General features: G+C 36.3%; 1 protein-coding gene across 37 annotated transcripts in view; it reads left to right on the forward strand.

The window, feature by feature from the left end:
• dlg2 (discs, large homolog 2 (Drosophila)) overlaps window positions 1-18752 on the forward strand; it is a 1641316-nt gene that overhangs the window by 1444335 nt on the left and 178229 nt on the right. Inside the window, exon 1 of one of the 37 annotated variants that reach the window (XM_051926981.1) lies at window positions 12181-12382. The exons of the other annotated variants lie outside the window; for them this stretch is intronic. The gene's annotated coding sequence lies outside the window, so the exon portion shown is untranslated. Of the gene's footprint in view, window positions 1-12180; window positions 12383-18752 lie in introns of those variants that run through there. 37 annotated transcript variants of the gene reach the window in all.

Raw genomic sequence — 18752 nt, forward strand, 5'->3', positions numbered from 1 at the left:
GAGAATAAACGAACACTCCGTATTAAAGGTTCGTCATCCTCACACGTGAAGACTATACAGCATAAGTGAATCATCACATTACAGTCATACATTATTAACAATTCAACCACAGAAAATGCTACGTATTAACGGTAAGTGCACTCCATTATCCATATTACTAACGCTAAACAAGGAAGAACTAATGGAGTTGCGCTCACGCCTCCAAAACAATACACCAGATACCACTGTTAACGCGACGGGCTATATTATGTCCAAAGAATATTAATGTTGATCACATAAATAACCGAGTCATTGCATTACTTCCTGGAGAAAGCCGCCTCTTTCTAAGTACTGACAAAATTGATTCTGAAGACGACATTGAACATCTTAATTTCCCTTTACAATATCTGGACACTATTCACCCAGCCGGATTACCACAACACAATCTTAACCTTAAAATCGGAACAATTGTCATGCTATTAAGAAACCTTAATACTAAACAGGGTTTATGCAACGGCACACGTTTAATCATCAACACCATGACAAACAATGTTATTGAAGCAAAAATACTTACAGGATCACATACTGACAATACTGTTTTAATTCCTAGAATTGACCTTACAAGTTCTGCCCTTGAATTGCCATTTACACTTAGGCGATGCCAATTTCCCAGTAAACCTGCATCTGCCATGACAATCAACAAATCTCAAACACAGACCATGGACAAAGTTGGCATATACCTCTCTGAGCGCGTATTTGGACATGGACAACTTTATGTAGCCTTCTCATGAGTTCGGCGTTCATCTGACATTAAAGTTAAAGTTATAAATACTCCAATACCAAGGAAAACTCATTCAAGAACAACAAACCATCTTTACTACAAATATTGTATATAAACAGATATTCCAATAAATCTTTGTGATTTACCATACAATGCGTTCTTTACTTCCTATCCACCGTCTGAAACTGCAGAGGCAAAGCAGGCACGGGTTCAAACCGAACGAGCTCAACTAACGGATGTAGCCTACAACGCGCGTCTCAAACCGCAAAAGCAGGGCAAGCACGGGTTCAAAACAATGCAAGCTCCTAAAACGCGTGTCTGAAACTATGGCTGCCCAGCGGGCACGGGTTCAAAACGCTGGGGGTAGGCGAGTGAAGCGAGCAGGGGGCGGAGCCCAGAACACACCAGTGCACTGCAAACTATATAACAACAGTTCATTAAAATTATGATTAAGACAGCAGTCTATTATATGCCACATAATACCTAATAACTTATCGGCTGCTGGGCAGCACACTGATTAGCACTACTGTCTCACGTATATAGTGTTCTGGGTTGAAATTGTGCACCAGGTTATTGTCTGAATGGCTTTTTCTCTGCAAACTCTCAGTTTTTGTTAGACATACCCAAACATATGCAGTTTAACTGCGATTTCTAAGTTGGCTTGGTGTGAGCATGAGTATGGATGTGTGCAGGAATATGCCCTTTATCAGCATGGCACCATATACAGGGCTGTTTCCTGTCTTTGTGCTCAGTGTTGCCAGGATAATCTCCAGCCCCATCCAACGCTTAACTGCATTAAATGAATATTATGTTATGCTATGTTTTAAAGGCAGCTGTATATGCCCATTGCTTTAGTAAATCTCTGGAAACATTACGCACATTATACTGTATAATATGCATTTCATTAATGGCTCCAAAATTATACGATAAAGCTTTGTCAGAATTGTGGTTATAACAAGATTGGTGAAAACAAAGTATACAGTACATTAAATTTAATTCAAACATATTTGGTTAAAATTCTTAATATTTAGGTGATCATTTGCGACTTTGTGGATTTCATCCAAAAATTCATAGCATCAGCTGTGTGCTAGATAAAGAGTAAAAATTATAGCATACTGTAAACTGCAGGTTTTCAACAATTAAGGGCTGCAAGGTGGATATGGACCTAATTGTTCTCTTCTGTGACAACAGCAACTCTTCAAAGAGCCCAGCACCTCAATTGAATGTTCCTCTTCAGTCCCTACAGACAGAAGCTCTTATGGAATAGGTGGCTTAGGACATTATCGTTTCCCTGTCCCACTTTAGATGCTGCAAATCTCGATGTGCTAATGGTCATTGATTGTTTTAGAAAGTGGGATGAGGTGTCAGAGTCCCACCACCTGCATTAAGAGGCTTCCTAAATGGAGTTTCCTCTGGGTGCTACAGTTTCCTCCCACAGTCCAAAGACATGCAGGTTAGGTGAACATGGCACTGCTAAATTGGGCCTTGTTGTGTGTGCATTTGTGTATGAGTGTGTTCTCCCTGCAATGGATTGACACCCAGTGCTTGTTGATGTAGGCTTGAGTTTCCCCACAATGAGTGATGAAAGTGCATAGTTTTGATCCAATCCTTGACACTCAAAGACCGATCCACACTCACTTACATATTGTCAATTTAAACACCACATTATCCTGTCACACATGTCTGTGTATTTATCCATTGACAAACTCCTCAAAAAAAGAGAAGAGCATACAAACTGTACACACCTACAAACTCTATACATCAATATCTAGGCCAGGATTGAAACTCATTCTCCTGGCATTGTGATTCTGCAGTGCTATTATTCATTGTACATCCTTGCTGTTCTATTAATATAATGCATTGTTAGTGTAATGCAAGAAGACAAGATCGTTAAGATGTTTTGGATTTGTTTAGTGCTCCATATGACTGTTTTTATTTTATCAAAGTCTTCTTCTGATAGATAGGTCGTAGCTGTTATTTATAGTATTATTTTCATTGTCTTCTAATTAATTTCTGATTATTGTTCACATATACTTAAAGGGGATATACTGTAAGTAATGTTTAGAATTAATTGCTGGGATCCATTGTGTTTATCTTATTTGGGACTAAATTCACATTTGACGATTTCTAGTCATTATTAAAATATACTTAGTAAATGCTCAGAAATAGTATATTTCATTTCCTCCAGGTTTACTGATAAGATCCCATCAGACTTTATGCTTTTCTAAGTCTTCAGTGCAGACTGCGGCTCAAGAATGTCTGACTTTTACATTTTAAAACACAGATGTAACCTTGTTTTATTTAATTTATTATTTTTCAAAATGATTATGGTTCTGCGGTGGGTTGGCACCCTGCCCAGGATTGGTTCCCTGCCTTGTGCCCTGTGTTGGCTGGGATTGGCTCCAGCAGACCCCCGTGACCCTGTGTTCGGATTCAGCGGGTTGGAAAATGGATGGATGGATGGATGGATGATTATGGTTTTTAAATTTTATGTATTGTATTATTTCACAATAATTATTGTGTTATTTCACAAAAGTATTGTGTTGCTATTCATAAGGTACTGGCTGGTGTGATCAGTATCATTTTGCATGCATGTGCTCTGGACATCCTGTTCCTTTGATGGCTAATGAGAAATAAATTAAGGATGTGCATACTTGCAATCAAGTGACTAAAACTGACCTGGGGAAGCCAGTGATCATCACAGCAGCACAGTATAAAGCAAGAAGCAACCTGCTGCTGCCGGTAATATTCGACATGCATGTAAAGAGATAGGTGAAGAAAGTATGTAGCTTACAATCCGGAGACATTAACTGAACAAAAGTTATAGGCATACCTTTAATTTTACTCAGACTAAAGTTTAGTAAGTTTGGTACACATGTTTTAACATATGCAGAGTGGCAGTGCTGAGCTTGCATTCCTGACTCATGCTGCTAGGTTTTGTACGGGTGTAAGGCAGAAAATGTTGTGGTTGATGATACACCAGTCTTTTGTAGGGTATAATCGCGTAGCCAAGTATAAAAGAGTGTGGTGCATGCAATCCACTAACAGAAACCTATAATTAAAGTATATGTTTAGTTTTAATCTATTCATCTCTTATATATATTTCTCTTCTGGTTCGTCCTGCTTCCACTTCAAAACCGGTCCCACTTTCACGCAGCCAACACGGCATTTCTCGATTCCTATTCGTCCTCTTCCAAACCCTTCCCCATGCTGCCTGTGGCTCCTCTTCAAAACTGGTCCCGCCCACACGCAGCCGACACAGCATTTCTCGATTCCTATTCGTCAAACCCTTCCCCACATTCTTCCAGTGCGATTCCTGCAACAAAACTTTTCAAACGCGAACCTCACTTGCTAAACACAAGAAAAGGCATTCTTCCTAACAACTATATGAGTGCCAGAAATGCAAGAAGTTCACTATACAGGATTGTCTGACTAAACACAACAAAACTCATTCACAACTCTTGCAACGTGACATCTGCAAAGCAACGTTTCCAAAGCAATACAGTCTCAGCAGAAATATACACAATCCTCTTCCCGTTACTACAGGTACTTCTTCACCTAATTCCTTTCTTCCTGTCCAAGAGTACACCATTGGGACTCCAGACCAGCAGTGCAAACACTGTCATGCACTATACTGGCCTGCTGAGCGTAATACATCCAACAAGTACTTGAGGCGCTGCCACAACGGTAAAGTAGCTTTACCACCTTTGAAGGAGCCACCTGTGTCTTTACAACAGCTTCTTAAACAGCAAACATCAGAAGCTAAAAATTATCGAGAACACATTCGAGAATATAGCTCTTCTCTAGCGTTTGCTTCCATGGGTACACAGATAACTCAACCTCGTGGCCACGGACCATACTGTTTTAAAATACACAGGCAAATTTATCACCAAATCTCTCCACTATACGCTAACATTTCTCCCTCTCCAGGATATGGACAGTTGTATGTTTTTGACAAAGTGCAAGCTACTGAAGTACGCTTACAAAATAAAGCAAACTCTGCATGCAGCAAAAATGTACTTCTCCAGCTAGATTCCATGCTCAGAACCATCATCCCCTTTGCTAAATCATACAAACACATGCATGAAATCACTCAGTCCAATCCAACAGCATCTGTACGAATGGTTTTCAAGGAAAACCCTAGGCAGGATTTACGACGATACAATGCCCCGACATGTCACACCGATGTTGCAGCGATTTTCGTCAGAGAAGATGGTGAACTGCCTGCCAAAAGGGACATTTGCATCTGTCCTATAGGCAACTCCTGTAAACACGCTCAATATGCATTGCGATCCTATAGTTTGCCCACTTTTATTCCCTTACGGAGACATTGGCTGGCACAAAGATTTACAACATGTTCCCGATAAAAGAACCGCCAAGCGAATAAGGCTTACTCAATGGCAATTTTACGTGTACAGATTAGCAATGAGGAATACATTTAGTATTTTGCACTCCAGCGGCAAACTATTCCAACAGTACATCGTAGATGCGTATGTTAAAGCAGAGGGTGCGCGTCTCAACTATCTCAGATTACATCAACAAGATCTGCACGTGGAACAATAAAAAAGACACACTGCAAGCACACGTTGAAAATAGCAACGTACGTTTAGGCAAATAATCATATTACCGTCCACATTTCCAAGAAGTCCAAGATACATGCAACAAAACTATCAGGATGCCATGGCCATAGTACATAAATTCGGAAAGCCTGATTTATTTATCACTTTCACATGTAATCCTGCTTGGCCGGAAATTCTGCATGCACTGTCGGATACCCAAAGACCAGAGCACAGACCTGATATTGTAGTACGAGTTGATCTTTCAACTCATTATCTGTCGTCTGATATTGTAGTACGAGTAGATCTTTCAACTCATTATCTGTCGTCTCCACCAAAACACCTATTCACAACTGCGTCTTTCAAGAAGTAATTTCTTCTTGATTTCTGAATTCCTTTCTCACCATTTTCCGTTCTTATTCTTACACCGCCGTATGCTACGGCGGGCTTCAGCTACTTGTAGATATTTTGAAGCAGTCTGATCCAGTGGTGCAGCAGCTAGTATTCATACCATGAATGTTCAGGGGCTCATGTTGGGGATAGAAAAAGGGAATAGATGTTATTTACTTTACAGCACATGAAGGTCTTTTGTCAATGAGAAGTATTAATGTCATATTTCTAAAATGCAAGAATCTTGCCTGCAGCTGCTGGTAACTGACAAGCATGGGGAAAACACGCAAACCACATACAGACCATGGTACCACAAGTCAGGAATGTTAGCTGTGTGCTACCACACTACCTATGTTAATAATTATAAATTTGAATCTTGTTAAAATTAAATGTATTCATACAACTTGTGTACAGTTATTCTTTCTTGATTGAAAGCTACATGCTGTCTTAACCTCTCCCTCCACACACATGCCCAATGTTACCTTACACCTTTCCTTACACCCAGTGCTGCTGTGATAATCACTGGCTCCCTGTGGCCCTAAACTGTGCTGATTAAAATAACACCAGTGCACATGCATGGTTAAATGTATACCTATGGCTTTTGTTCACTTGTTCATCCCTCACTAGTCATCACTGGATGCTCTGAGCAGGCGCCTGAACAATGAAATAACAAAATACTTTGGTGAAGTAATGACACAATACTTTTGCAAAATAACACAATACTTTGGCAAAATAATGCAATAATTATTGCAAAAAACATAATTCTTTTGCAAAATAATACAATAAGTTTTTTTTTTATTATTTTGGCGGAAATTAGCTTCCATAGAAACCTTTTCGGTGAGGAAAAGCACAAAATCAAGTACTTTAATTTTTTTTTTCTGAGAGAGTCCGAGGAAGTACAAATGAAAGAAACTCACCATGTTATAGCTCAAATATGTTTCTTTAATAGCTGCAGAAGATTGAAGTTCAGACTGTTATGCAGAAATCAGGTTAAACAGAGATGTTTTGCATTTCTTACAATGCTTGTACAGTAAATATTTATGGAAAATATTACTTTAGTTAGTTAGTTGTTTAATGAAGTGATACAGGCAGCTTGCTAGGATTTCCACGCAAGAGAAAGTTCACGGAAAATCACATCTAGGATTAGTGGTGCTTTAGTCAAGTTTCAGTTAGCTAGTTTGTATTTGCAGATTTCCAGTCACCAAGTACTTCTCCTGTCAGAAAGGATCATTGAAATATGCCTAGCAAAGGTTTGAGAACAGCATATTTAATTTCTTCCAGGGTTACCTGTAAGATCCTTTTACTTTTTTCTAAGTCTCCAATGCAGTCAGTGGCTCATGAGTGTCTGACTCATCTGTTTCAAACCATGGATGTAACCTTATTTTCTTTACTTTAAATAACTGAAATTTGGAGTCAGGATCGTTTCTGGATAAGACCTTTTTGGCAAGGGATAGCACAAAATGAAGTGGAGAAGAAGGGCAAAGGATGGAGAACGGGTTAGTTGCTGTTACTATTGTTGTTTTTTTTTTCTTTTTTTTATCTGAGAGACAAGAGAATAAAGAATGTTTCTTTCCTCTCTGCAGAAGACTGTCTGAAGATCAGACTGTCATATCAAAGTCAGGTTAAACAAAGTTGTTTTTCTTGTTACATCTCTTAGAAATTCTTATGTGAAATATTGATTTATTTATTTATGTGATGCAGGCAGCTTTCTAAGATTACCACACAAGATAAGGTTCACAGAAAATTGCTTTTTGAATTAGTGGTGTTTTTAGAATTAGTTACGTTTTGTTTATCTAGTTTGTATTTTAAGGTATATACTGTAGTACAGTACTTTTGGACCATTCTAGTCCTGGAAGTGAATTCAGAAGAGGATATACCATGATTCTGCTGTGGAGTGCATGTTCACAGAAAGGTTAGTTGCATGCATACATCCATCAAAGGTACAGTTCATTCTCCTAAAAATTTATATCAATATTTTAGGAAAATCTAAATTGACATTTGCAAATTGATTATTCAGGTGTGCCTTCAGCTTTAAAAATGTGTTTCTATCATGTAGAATTTGGAATATATACCTACTGCTTTGAATTACTATTTTATAATTTCAGAAGGTAGACTGACTTGAAACTGATTCTAAATTTTATGTAGAAGAAATTGGTTGGTAAAATGAATCATACACATCTGATTGGTTTATTTCTACTGAACCCTGCAGCACGCTAATGAATTTTAAGCTCCTTAATACAGGTTCCCAAAGACCAGCAAGCATCTTTCAAACACAGTCATAATATTAAAGCAATTTTACGACTATACCAATTAATTATACTGCACTCATAGATTTTACTATTAAAAGAAAGCCTCATGTGAAAAAGAATGTGAATATTAAAAGACACCTTCAAATCAGTGGCAGGTTTCATTAATGGTGCTTCTGTGTTGAGATGACTAGAACTTTTCTCTTTGCAGCTGTATCATTTGAACTCTGCTTTACTTTGTACTATATATAATAATATACAAAAGAAGCATTGACAAAGTAACTTCCCAAATATCAGACCTACTAATGTCTGTCCTGTGCATAATTACCGAGTCAAGTTTGTGTGATCTTTAAACCCATATATTCCAGTTCATGCTGTATAAACTCAAAATCTAACATCCCTTAGTCTTAAAATAATAATCATCAATACAGCTGTTGAAACTTTTGCATAAATAATGTTCTGTCATGTTACCAAACACACTGTAGAAATTCAGACAGTTCTTATGTGAATAAAAGATTGGAGGTTACAGAGGAAATATATTACTGCAGAAAAGTGGAATATGGTCCTTAGAGATACTAGAAGTGCTTTAATTAGTTCGAGTGACAAGAATTCCTTTGCAGAATGTGGATTACGCTAAACCATTTTTCAATGAAACACATCCACTCCTCTGTCTTGATGACTTACTGTATTGAAACAGTCAGGTTTCTAATAAAGGAAAAAATGTATTTGTTCAAATAAGATTGTTGTTATAAATGCCTTATTTAAAAAATATCTGAGCATTCAGATCTAAATTTAGCCTCCTTTTCATGGTTATTAGATGACTCTAATTTGTAAATAGAATCTTTTGTAATATTTCCAAAGATGAAACTGGAAACATAGTTAACTTTTAGACTTTGTAATATTCTCTTTGTAAGATAAAAGTAACACAATCTGAATTGAACTTTTTATTAACAAATCAAATATTCAATCGTACACTTTGCATGAGTGCTTTTCTAAGAATGGTTTCAACAGCTACATAACAGTGTCAATTTGGAAAAAGATTATTATAATAAAAAACTTGACCTGCCCCCGAATAAATCAAACTTATCAGTGATGTCAACACCCAGCCAAGAAATTAAGAAGATTATACAGAAAGCCTCACAGCACCATTTGAGAATGGCTGAAGGGCCTATAATTTGTCAGTAATCCTATTTGTCTGTTTAATATCATTGCTTCCAGGCTGAATATTAGCCCTTTCAATCTATTTGTATTGAACTTATTATGGCGCTTCTGCAGTATTGAGCCCATTTTCTCATTTAATAAATAGCTTACACTTGTTATCAAATGATGGAAACTTAAACATTTACCAATTAGTTCAATGTCTAATTATGCAAAGACTATATGTCCATCATTGCTCATAACTGAGTATGAGTTTTCTTGTGGCCATGTCTTGAATACATGCTTACAAACTGAAAAGAGTTTTCTAATGCCGTGTAATTCCTGGAGAACTGAACAGGAAACCATCTATGTCTGGCCCCCCAGATACCGTATATTAGGCACACTGCTACATATAACTGATCATTTTAGCATTCGCCCACACAGTTAAAATCTTGAAGTAATAAGACTTCACCTTTAAGGTCTCTGATTTGTTTTCTCTTGTCACATTTACTGGCTTCTTTTATTCTTCCACTCAAAAATACATCTCTGAAGAACCACAGGCCATAGCCTTTCTTTCACTTTATAAGTCCATGGATTAAAGACACATACTCACCCAGAGAATGAGCTTCCAGAACTATTATATTCTGTCTTAAATCATTTTCTGTGATTACTGCAATGAAAGCAATCGACACAGTCTTAACGCTGATTTAGATAAACCGTACTTTCAGTACAGCAATGATTTAAACAGCATTTAGTAAAGATAAACCCACCACACGATCACAACATTAGGATAAAATGGCATCACAACGCACAATGTATTGATTATATGGACATTCTAGTAAAATATGTTTATGTCCTGCTCAATTAAATAGCTAATGGCTCACTCATTTACATAATGTGCTGTTGTCTGAAGAGTATAATAATATTGGGTTAGTTCTGCTGATGTATTCCACTGGTAATGTAGTGTGCATTATTTTATCTATTTTCTTCAAGTGTTGCACAGAATGTGCATAGAATAAGTAGGGTATTTATACATGTTATAGGGATGGTTAAAATAGGAATTTTCATTCAGTATACTGTATTTTAATTCTGACGTTTCAAACTGAGCACCATCACATCATTCATTTAATACTTAATGTAGTGATGTTAATTAAATAATTTGATAAATCAGAAGAAACAGGCTAATCCCTTGGAATGTATAAGGATACTACGAGTAAAACAGTCTGCTGAATAGAGGTACTATGGTTTGTCATTTTTTTGTGAAGGAGCCCATATATAGGGCACTCTGCTGTTTCCCTAAATTTGAGTACAGCCATGTCTCTGGTACATTGACTGTCTTGTCTTAGCAAGATTTTTGATTTGCACTTGCAGGACCTCCTATGGAGGCTCCGTGCCAATAACTAATTGTCTGAAGAGTCTGGATAGGTGGAGACATTATTTTATCTGTGAATATCTGAATGTATATTTCTATATTTCTCAATAAAAGAAGGGCTGTTGCCCAAAAACTGCAATGTTCCTGGCTGGTCACCCTCCTTGTTGTGGCCCTTCAACAACTGACATCAGTTGAGAAGAAAGGCAGCATCCCTTTCTCTCAAGCCATTTTAAGATGGCACACATTTGCGTGTTATAGTTTTTTTGGATACTTGTGATCTTTTACTTTAAACGGGAGAGTTATTGGGTATTAGGGCTTCTTAAGGCTATTGGAAAGAAGTGGTGGAATGTGGTTGAAAGGCACAACAGTAAAATCAGAAGGGGATAATTAAAAAAGGATCAGACAGAGAAGTTCACCCAGAAAAATAGAAGAAGAAATGAGCCGTAGCTCCAGTGCATGGTGAGGTAGCAGTTTCTTATTTGCTGCCTACATGCAGTATTTTTCAGTGCAATACAAATCATGGCGTTATTTGTATTTTTAATAGTACAGCAAGTGATTAAAAATTAGTTTCCAATGCTGTTTAATTTGTGGTTTACATGAAACTCTTTTCTGCTTCATTAGTAAATAACTGAGCATGTGAGGTGCCAGTTGTGTTAAAGCAACCACAGACTGCCCTGCTTGGCAGTCATTTATGTGATCTAACAGAATTGCGACCTGTGAAAAGCTCATAGTAGTGAGTTAAAAATGGCATCTTTTGTGCTCTGGTGTTTACAAAGCAGGCTCTCAGATTAGTGGGTCAATGGGATATGCAATATGTAAATTTCAACACACATCATATTGTGCGGGTCTATGTATTCACTGTAAACGTATTCAACAGATTTCTTCAAAAGCATGATTCATTTGTTCATAAAAAAATAATAAACTGAGATTAAAATGTCATGTAATCCCCCTTGTTCTGTTCAGATTGTAGATAGATATACAGTACAGTATATCCTTTCTAACATTGTCACTGTTTTTCTTTTTTTTGATTTTACATATATTCTTCTGGCTATAATACTTCTACAACAATGTTTCAGTTTTTATAACTTAATGCTCTTATTATATAAAATTATACTGTACTGTACATGTTATGAAATATAAGACCAGCCCTGTTAGAAGACATGATTATGCTGATTCATTTCAGCAAAGATTAATTCTACCCTTTCTGCAATTAAATTACAGAGTAATTTGTATTTCTTTCAAGGGGAAAAAAGGAAGAAAGAGGTGGCTGAAGTATACTTAGCTCTTACTAAGACAGTTAATTTCTCATACTCATTGCTTGTCATTCAGAAGCATAGAAAACATTTTTTTGTTATTTTTTAATCCCATAAAATATTGTCCATGATTTCAAAATGTTGAATAATAAATTGTAATCTTCATTTTCTTTAATAAAATAAAATGTTTCAAAAGGTCTCGTTTATTTTCATATGCTACCTTAAACTTGGAGGTTTCTGAGCAGTGTTAGAATAGAAGTGTAGGAGGAGGAGGTGGGTGTTAGGCTTATTGGACTGTTCTTATGGTGTATAAGGAACCAATTACTGTATTTGCTGCTGGCTGTGCACCGTTCATCAGGCCGAGTTACAGCAGAATATCTCTATCTGCCTTGTGCTTAAAGCTTACATTTGTCTCTCCTGCTGCCATGCAAAGTGTGACGCTACAGCATCTACAAGCTGAGACTGTGATTCGCTGGATAGGAGTGTGATTGGAGTGTGAGTGCGTGTGTGTGTGCGTGCATGTGCAAGTGTGTCTCAATGTGTGCGTGCATTCAGCGTGTATCGTCTTCTGCTTAGTTAGAAAGGTTAAAAAAACAACTAGAAGAAGGTTTTTTTTAAGGATGCTTACTGCCTGCTTCACTGTGAAGATTTAATAGACAGACTGCTCGGTAAGTTAAGCTGTTAATTTTCATACAAAAGCTAATGCAACCGAATATTTCCCAATATTAAAGGTGCCTCAGAAATTGAGCTGTTTCCAGGTATTGACATTTGCTTTTATTTTAGGCATGTTTCAGTAATCCTATAATTGCCTTTTTCTCTACATAATTTTCTGTTGCAGCCTCATATTCATGAATATATTTTTAACCTTGCCTTGGTGAATGAAATAACAGGGCTTTGAGTACTGTGTGGTATAATAGGCATAGTGAAACATGTGTATATGTTAATATTGGTATATGCTTATGTGCATACTGTTCATTGCTTTCACTTTTACTGTAGTTATTTTAGTTCTGTTATACATTTTTTATGCCATTTCACTTCCTGAAATTCACCTCTGTAAAATAATATTTACTCATGATAAGGCATTTGTTCTTCTATGGCATTAATAAAATATGTTTATTTAAAGCAAAAAAATCAATGTGTTCATACTTAGTATAATTAAATCCATAAGGATTATTAATTAGTAATATATTCCTTGTTCTCGCTTGACTATTTTTTTTTTCCATAAGTAATTGCTAGCAGAAAATATTCTTGTATTTAAAAATGCTCTGAATGTTCTTTCCGTTAACAAGATAATGGATTTTTATTCTGGGGAACTGAGTGGGTTTGTTTGCACTATCTGCCATGAAAGAACTGTATCCCAGGCTACCGAGAATCTGCCACCATTCATTCCAGACGGTTTGCACACTTTTGGTTTTGTGTTATAAAAGTGCAAAAAACTATACAACTGGAATAAAGATTAAGGTTAAGTGACTTGGCTAAAATGAGTAATTATTCTCTATATTATTCAAATTATTGACTCTGTTTTTAAACTGACTATCCTTAGTGTATAGCATCACAGTGTGTAGTATAGTTTGATGGTACAACATAAATAAAATAATACCAATAGTTTAGAAAATCTGATTTACATACAACAAATAGGTGAATAATGTTAAACCATGGCATATTTGAATCAGTACATGTATGTTGTTTCAATAAAGCAGGAGCATACTTCTGTTACAGTATATAGATTAGTATGTAGCATAGCATACCTTATTGTCTTGCCATGCAGATGTTTTCTGGACTCTTTTCTCTTTATGTTAATACTGCAGTGCTTTCATGCAATCCAGAATATAACACTAAACTAAATTCACATGATATGTGAAACTAGCAAACTGCTGTCTTTGCATTTCACACTTCTCAGGATTTACTGTTGAAAAAATGTCAGAATAATACTATAGATGCAAAAATGTGAATGGTTGCCTAATGCAAATTTCTTATTCTTTTACACTAAGCTGTAGCTCTGCTGTTTGACAGAATCAATCCATCCACTTTCTTATATACAGTATGGCAGAATACACAGTATAATATGTTAAAATAGTTTACATGTACTGTAAATATTACTTTATTACACATTATTTTACTCATTATATTAATCACATGGGATTATGCTTTACAACAAAGTAGAAGCATGTAAACCCATTAAAAAGCAAAACTATATTATTGAAAATGTTGTTAAAATGACAGAGGACAGTGTTAAATAGATGACAGTTTGCAAATAATTTGTAATTAAATAGTGTATTATGAATTTCTATTTACTAATGCGTGAACATTAATATGTAACTTATTCTAAACACATTTAATATCTGTTTTACTGTGCTAGATTGTACTAGAGTAAGTAGTTCATAGTTTCTGCATATTTTTTAATTAAATGTAGTATTAAGACTTTGTGTTTACTAGTACCTGGATGTTAATATGAAACTTATTCTAAACATATTTAGTACCTGTTATACTGAGAAATAAATTCCTAATTGAATATTAAGAAAATATGTTTCTCATATTGAACAATTGTAGGAAAAATGAGCTCATTCTAGAAATGTATGTTGTTGAAAGCCATTGATGACAATAACTTACCATCTGAGCACAGGTCCCTTGATCCTCTTCTCACCAGTGGCTTCACTTTTAACAGTTCTTCAGTCCTATCTTAAAAAGTTAATTCAGATGTCAACATAAGTGGTAAATAAATCGCATGAAGTGAACCCATTCTTTCAGACCTTTGTCTTACTGTTTGAAATTTCAAAGTCAGTTGCCAGTGTAATGGTAGTATGTCCTTGACTGTATTCTCTATTTGTCAACACTTTGTTGCTGTGGTAATGGGCCATAGAAGTGTACAGTACTAACTTTTTCATTTAAGATTGTTTAGTGATATCCAGGATGCACTGGATTTTGTTTACCTCAAGAATTTCTATGAACAATATTAAACATTAGGTCTCTTTGGAGAGTTATTATTAAGTTGCCTAAATGTAAATGAATGAGATAAAGACGTGCCTTTTATATAGATTATGTAAGATGCATTAAAATTCATTCAAAAAAATTCATGTTCATTCATTTCATTTCCCTTTGGTGCAGTTCTGTTTGCAGATAAGTTAGTCATACTGAAGGACTGTTTGGAAGCTTATTTTATTATACCAAGCTCTTTGCTATGTACTATGTTCTGCTTGTTATTGTAAGACTTTTTCTGCTACTTGAAAAGTTTTCAGTGCAATTAATTAAAATATGAAATGTCAATACACTGTATCTTTGCAATTACACTGTTTTGGTACCTTTACAGTTATTAATTTAAAATTTCTTTGCCCAATAATCATATAATATAATTTTTTTTATTTGCCTTAAATTAAAACATTATGTCTTGTTTGCACATCTTTGTTTCTTTGTTTGCATGTTTCTTACAACGTTTATCATTGGGATAACAGAGACAGGGAATGACATGAGTGATACCATGGATAAGATGAATAGGAGTGGCAGGGCAACAGAGAATTATACTCCCCTGCTTTCCTTCTATATCTTAATTCAGTACTATTATATACAGCATAAACATCAGTCTGAGAAGACCCTTAAAGTGCAGTAAAAAAACTCAGTTCAAATAAGCTTCTTAGTAATAATTCCAATTATGATGTGCATTGGAATGATTAAAAAAAATAACACGACTAGGATTTCTTCATGGAAGTATTCATATTCAAGATATTATCTATGTTGAAATTAGATTCAAGCATTGAACTGGTCGATACATTATAATGTAAATCTGAGCAGCCCTTGATGGCAGGTTAAAATATGTCCTTATTGAGAGAAAGATGCTTTCTTTTGTACTTTCTTATGCAGTATAACTAGGTACAAAATGTAACTTATCTTGAGCTGTGCTTAGTTTTAAAAAATGATATTTTGCTCCAAGACAAAACATTTTAGCACTTTACTCAAGTTGCGCTTTAGAACTAAAACAAATTGATAAAATAGCAAACTTCCAAGAAGCCTTAGTGATAGTGGATGTGGTGAAAATTGCCTGGAGAAAGTGAAATGCTTAGTATTCTTATCTCCCTGTAAGTCAGATACATTATATTGAGAAATGATTTAGAATAGAATAGAATAGAATAATCAAAATGGAGAGATAAATGTAGATCTGGTGTCTGTGACATAAAGTTCATAACAAAGAAAGAAAGAAAGAAAGAAAGAAAGAAAGAAAGAAAGAAAGAAAGAAAGAAAGAAAGAAAGAAAGAAAGAAAGAAAGAAAGAAAGAAAGAAGTGCTGCTGCCTCACAGTTAGGAGACCCAGATTTTCTTCACGGGTCCTCCCTGCGTGGAGTTTGCATGTTCTTCCCGTGTCTGTGTGGGTTTCCTCCAGGTACTCCGGTTTCCTCCCACAGTCCAAAGACATGCAGGTTAGGTGCATTGGCGATCCTAAATTGTCCCTAGTGTGTGCTTGGTGTGTGGGTGTGTGTGTGCACACCCTGCAGTGGGCTGGCGCCCTGCCCGGGGTTTGTTTCCTGCCTTACGCCCTGTGTTGGCTGGGATTGGCTCCAGCAGACTCTGGTGACCCTGTAGTTAGGATATAGCGAGTTGGATAATGGATGGAGAAAGAAAGAAAGAAAGAAAGAAAGAAAGAAAGAAAGAAAGAAAGAAAGAAAGAAAGAAAGAAAGAAAGAAAGAAAGAAAGAAAGAAAGAAAGAAAGAAAGAAAGAAAGAACTTTATTTGTTCAAAATGCTTTAGCTTTTTACAGAAGCTCTTTAAATAAATAAATACACACACACTTTGGTTTGAACACACACCAGAATGACAGTAAAACAAGAAAATTAAAAAGAAAGAAAACTTCTGAGTTGGCAGTCCCAGTCCCAGTGATTCATTATGCAGGCATATTGCTGTTGGTATAAAGGAGCACAATTTGCATTTCCTGACACACCTCTTCTGAATAATTCATTGGTTAAAAGTACTCAGTGTTGGTGTGTCAGAGAGAGGATGGGCAGCATTGGTCATAATGGCACTCAGTTTTGTTTCAATTCTCTCTGTTGCAGCCTGATGTATTATCTATGTGAATTAACATTGCTTTAATTCTATTCATTCTTTTTCCTTAATTTCATGCACTTAAAAATTTTCCTCAGTGCCCCACATTTTACTTTTGATTTTCTATTATTATATAATTATTATATATTTATATATTTATACATTTTTAACCCTTTTTTCTTAAAGTCGTATTTTGTACACAATAATATGAATTCATCCATTATCAAATGCAGTTTAGGGTCAATCATTCCAGCTTAGGTTTGCTGGTAGTCAGTGGCTATGCTTGCGACATTGAGCACAAGGCATTAACCAACGCGCGTCAAAGTGTTGACTCTTTACAAGGTTCACTCATTGATTTAACTTACCTTTCTTTGGGGTGTAAGAAGAAAACCAAAAACAAGTTTTTGTTTTCACAGTTTATTGTTTTTATTTAAAAGACCTATACTGAGTCAGCTGTCCTGTTCTTTATGATGCACTTCTGGTAGTACATAGCTGGGTCTCCATACTGTTATGATCTGTCAGTGTCTCACAACTTCTTGCTGAATCCACTCTTAACAGTTTATTGCTTTCTGAGGTCCCCCGGGCCTTAGGCTGTCAGGACTTCCACTCCTATGAGCCCGTCAATGAACTACTATGGCCTAGATGCAACTGTTCAGGGCTTGTTCTGTCCACTGTAAAATCTGTTGCCAACTGGTCAGCTTGTCAGTGGATGTAAAAATATTTAGTAGTTATTTAATTGGATATGCTTGTTGTATGTTTGTAAATGTTGCACAATAGTATACTTTTATTGTTTTATTGCTGTATTGTTCTTAAATCTTTTTAAGCACACCAAGTCACTAAAGAGTGTTATGTAAAAATAGTAGGAAATAAACTGAACTAAATATTGACCATAGTTTTAACTTTTGATTTGTGATTATTGGTAATTCAAAAGTGTTTTTACAAATAACTGAAATAAAATTTTTTCCTAGATATACAAGGTTTCTCAAATGCTAAAAATAATATCTTGCCAGATTATTCCACTTTAGTGAAAGGACAAGTGACTCTGTATCTCTGTGCCTGTCTGTTTGCTATATCTCTTTCATTCCAACAGAAGGCACATTACAAACGTTTGTATTAATACAATAACATGCATTACATTTGTCATGATATCTGCTGGAATGATAAATGCAATGCGTATGTATTTATTATGTGCCATTTGGTATGGGATTTATAAAAGCACTGTTTATAAAAGCAGCACCCTGAGGCGCTTGTGCTAATCGCTGGGGACTTTAACCATGTGACACTGGACAAAACATTACCTGCCTTCTCCCAGTATGTGGACTGTAACACCCGGGGAAATAAGACTATTGATTTACTGTATGCAAACGTTAAAGACACATACAGCGCCACCCCGCTGCCTGCGCTTGGGAAAGCAGATCATAACCTGGTTCTGCTTCAGCCTCACTATAAACCAAAAGTTAGAGTCCTACCTGTAACCACATGATCATTCAGGAAGTGGACCCCGGAGGCTGAGAATACTCTGAGAGAATGTTTTGGAACTACAGACTGGGATATCCTGCAGGGATCTCATAGTGAGAACATTGATGAAGTTGTTGACTGCACTACTGACTACATCAACTTCTGTATGGACATTGTAGTTCCAGTAAGAACTGTACGCTGCTATGCTAACAACAAGCCATGGATTACAAGTGACATCAAGGGCCTTTTGAACCAGAAGAAAAGGGCTTTTAAAGACGGTGATCAGCATGAGCTCAAGCGCGTGCAGAAGGAACTCCGAGTCCAGCTCAGGGCGGCGAAGGAGCAGTACAGGAGAAAGCTGGAGCAGAAGTTGCAGAATAACAGAATGAAGGAAGTGTGGGATGGGATGAAGATCATCACTGGCTGCAGCTCGAAGCGGGGTACCACCATCGAGAGAGACGTGAAGAGAGCAAACCAAATGAACAACTTCTTTAACAGGTTTGACCACCCTAACCCACTCTCACTCTCATCTCAGAGTACTGCACCCTCCAC

This window comes from Erpetoichthys calabaricus, chromosome 4 (assembly GCF_900747795.2).
Source record: "Erpetoichthys calabaricus chromosome 4, fErpCal1.3, whole genome shotgun sequence".
Classification (NCBI taxonomy): Eukaryota; Metazoa; Chordata; class Cladistia; order Polypteriformes; family Polypteridae; genus Erpetoichthys; species Erpetoichthys calabaricus.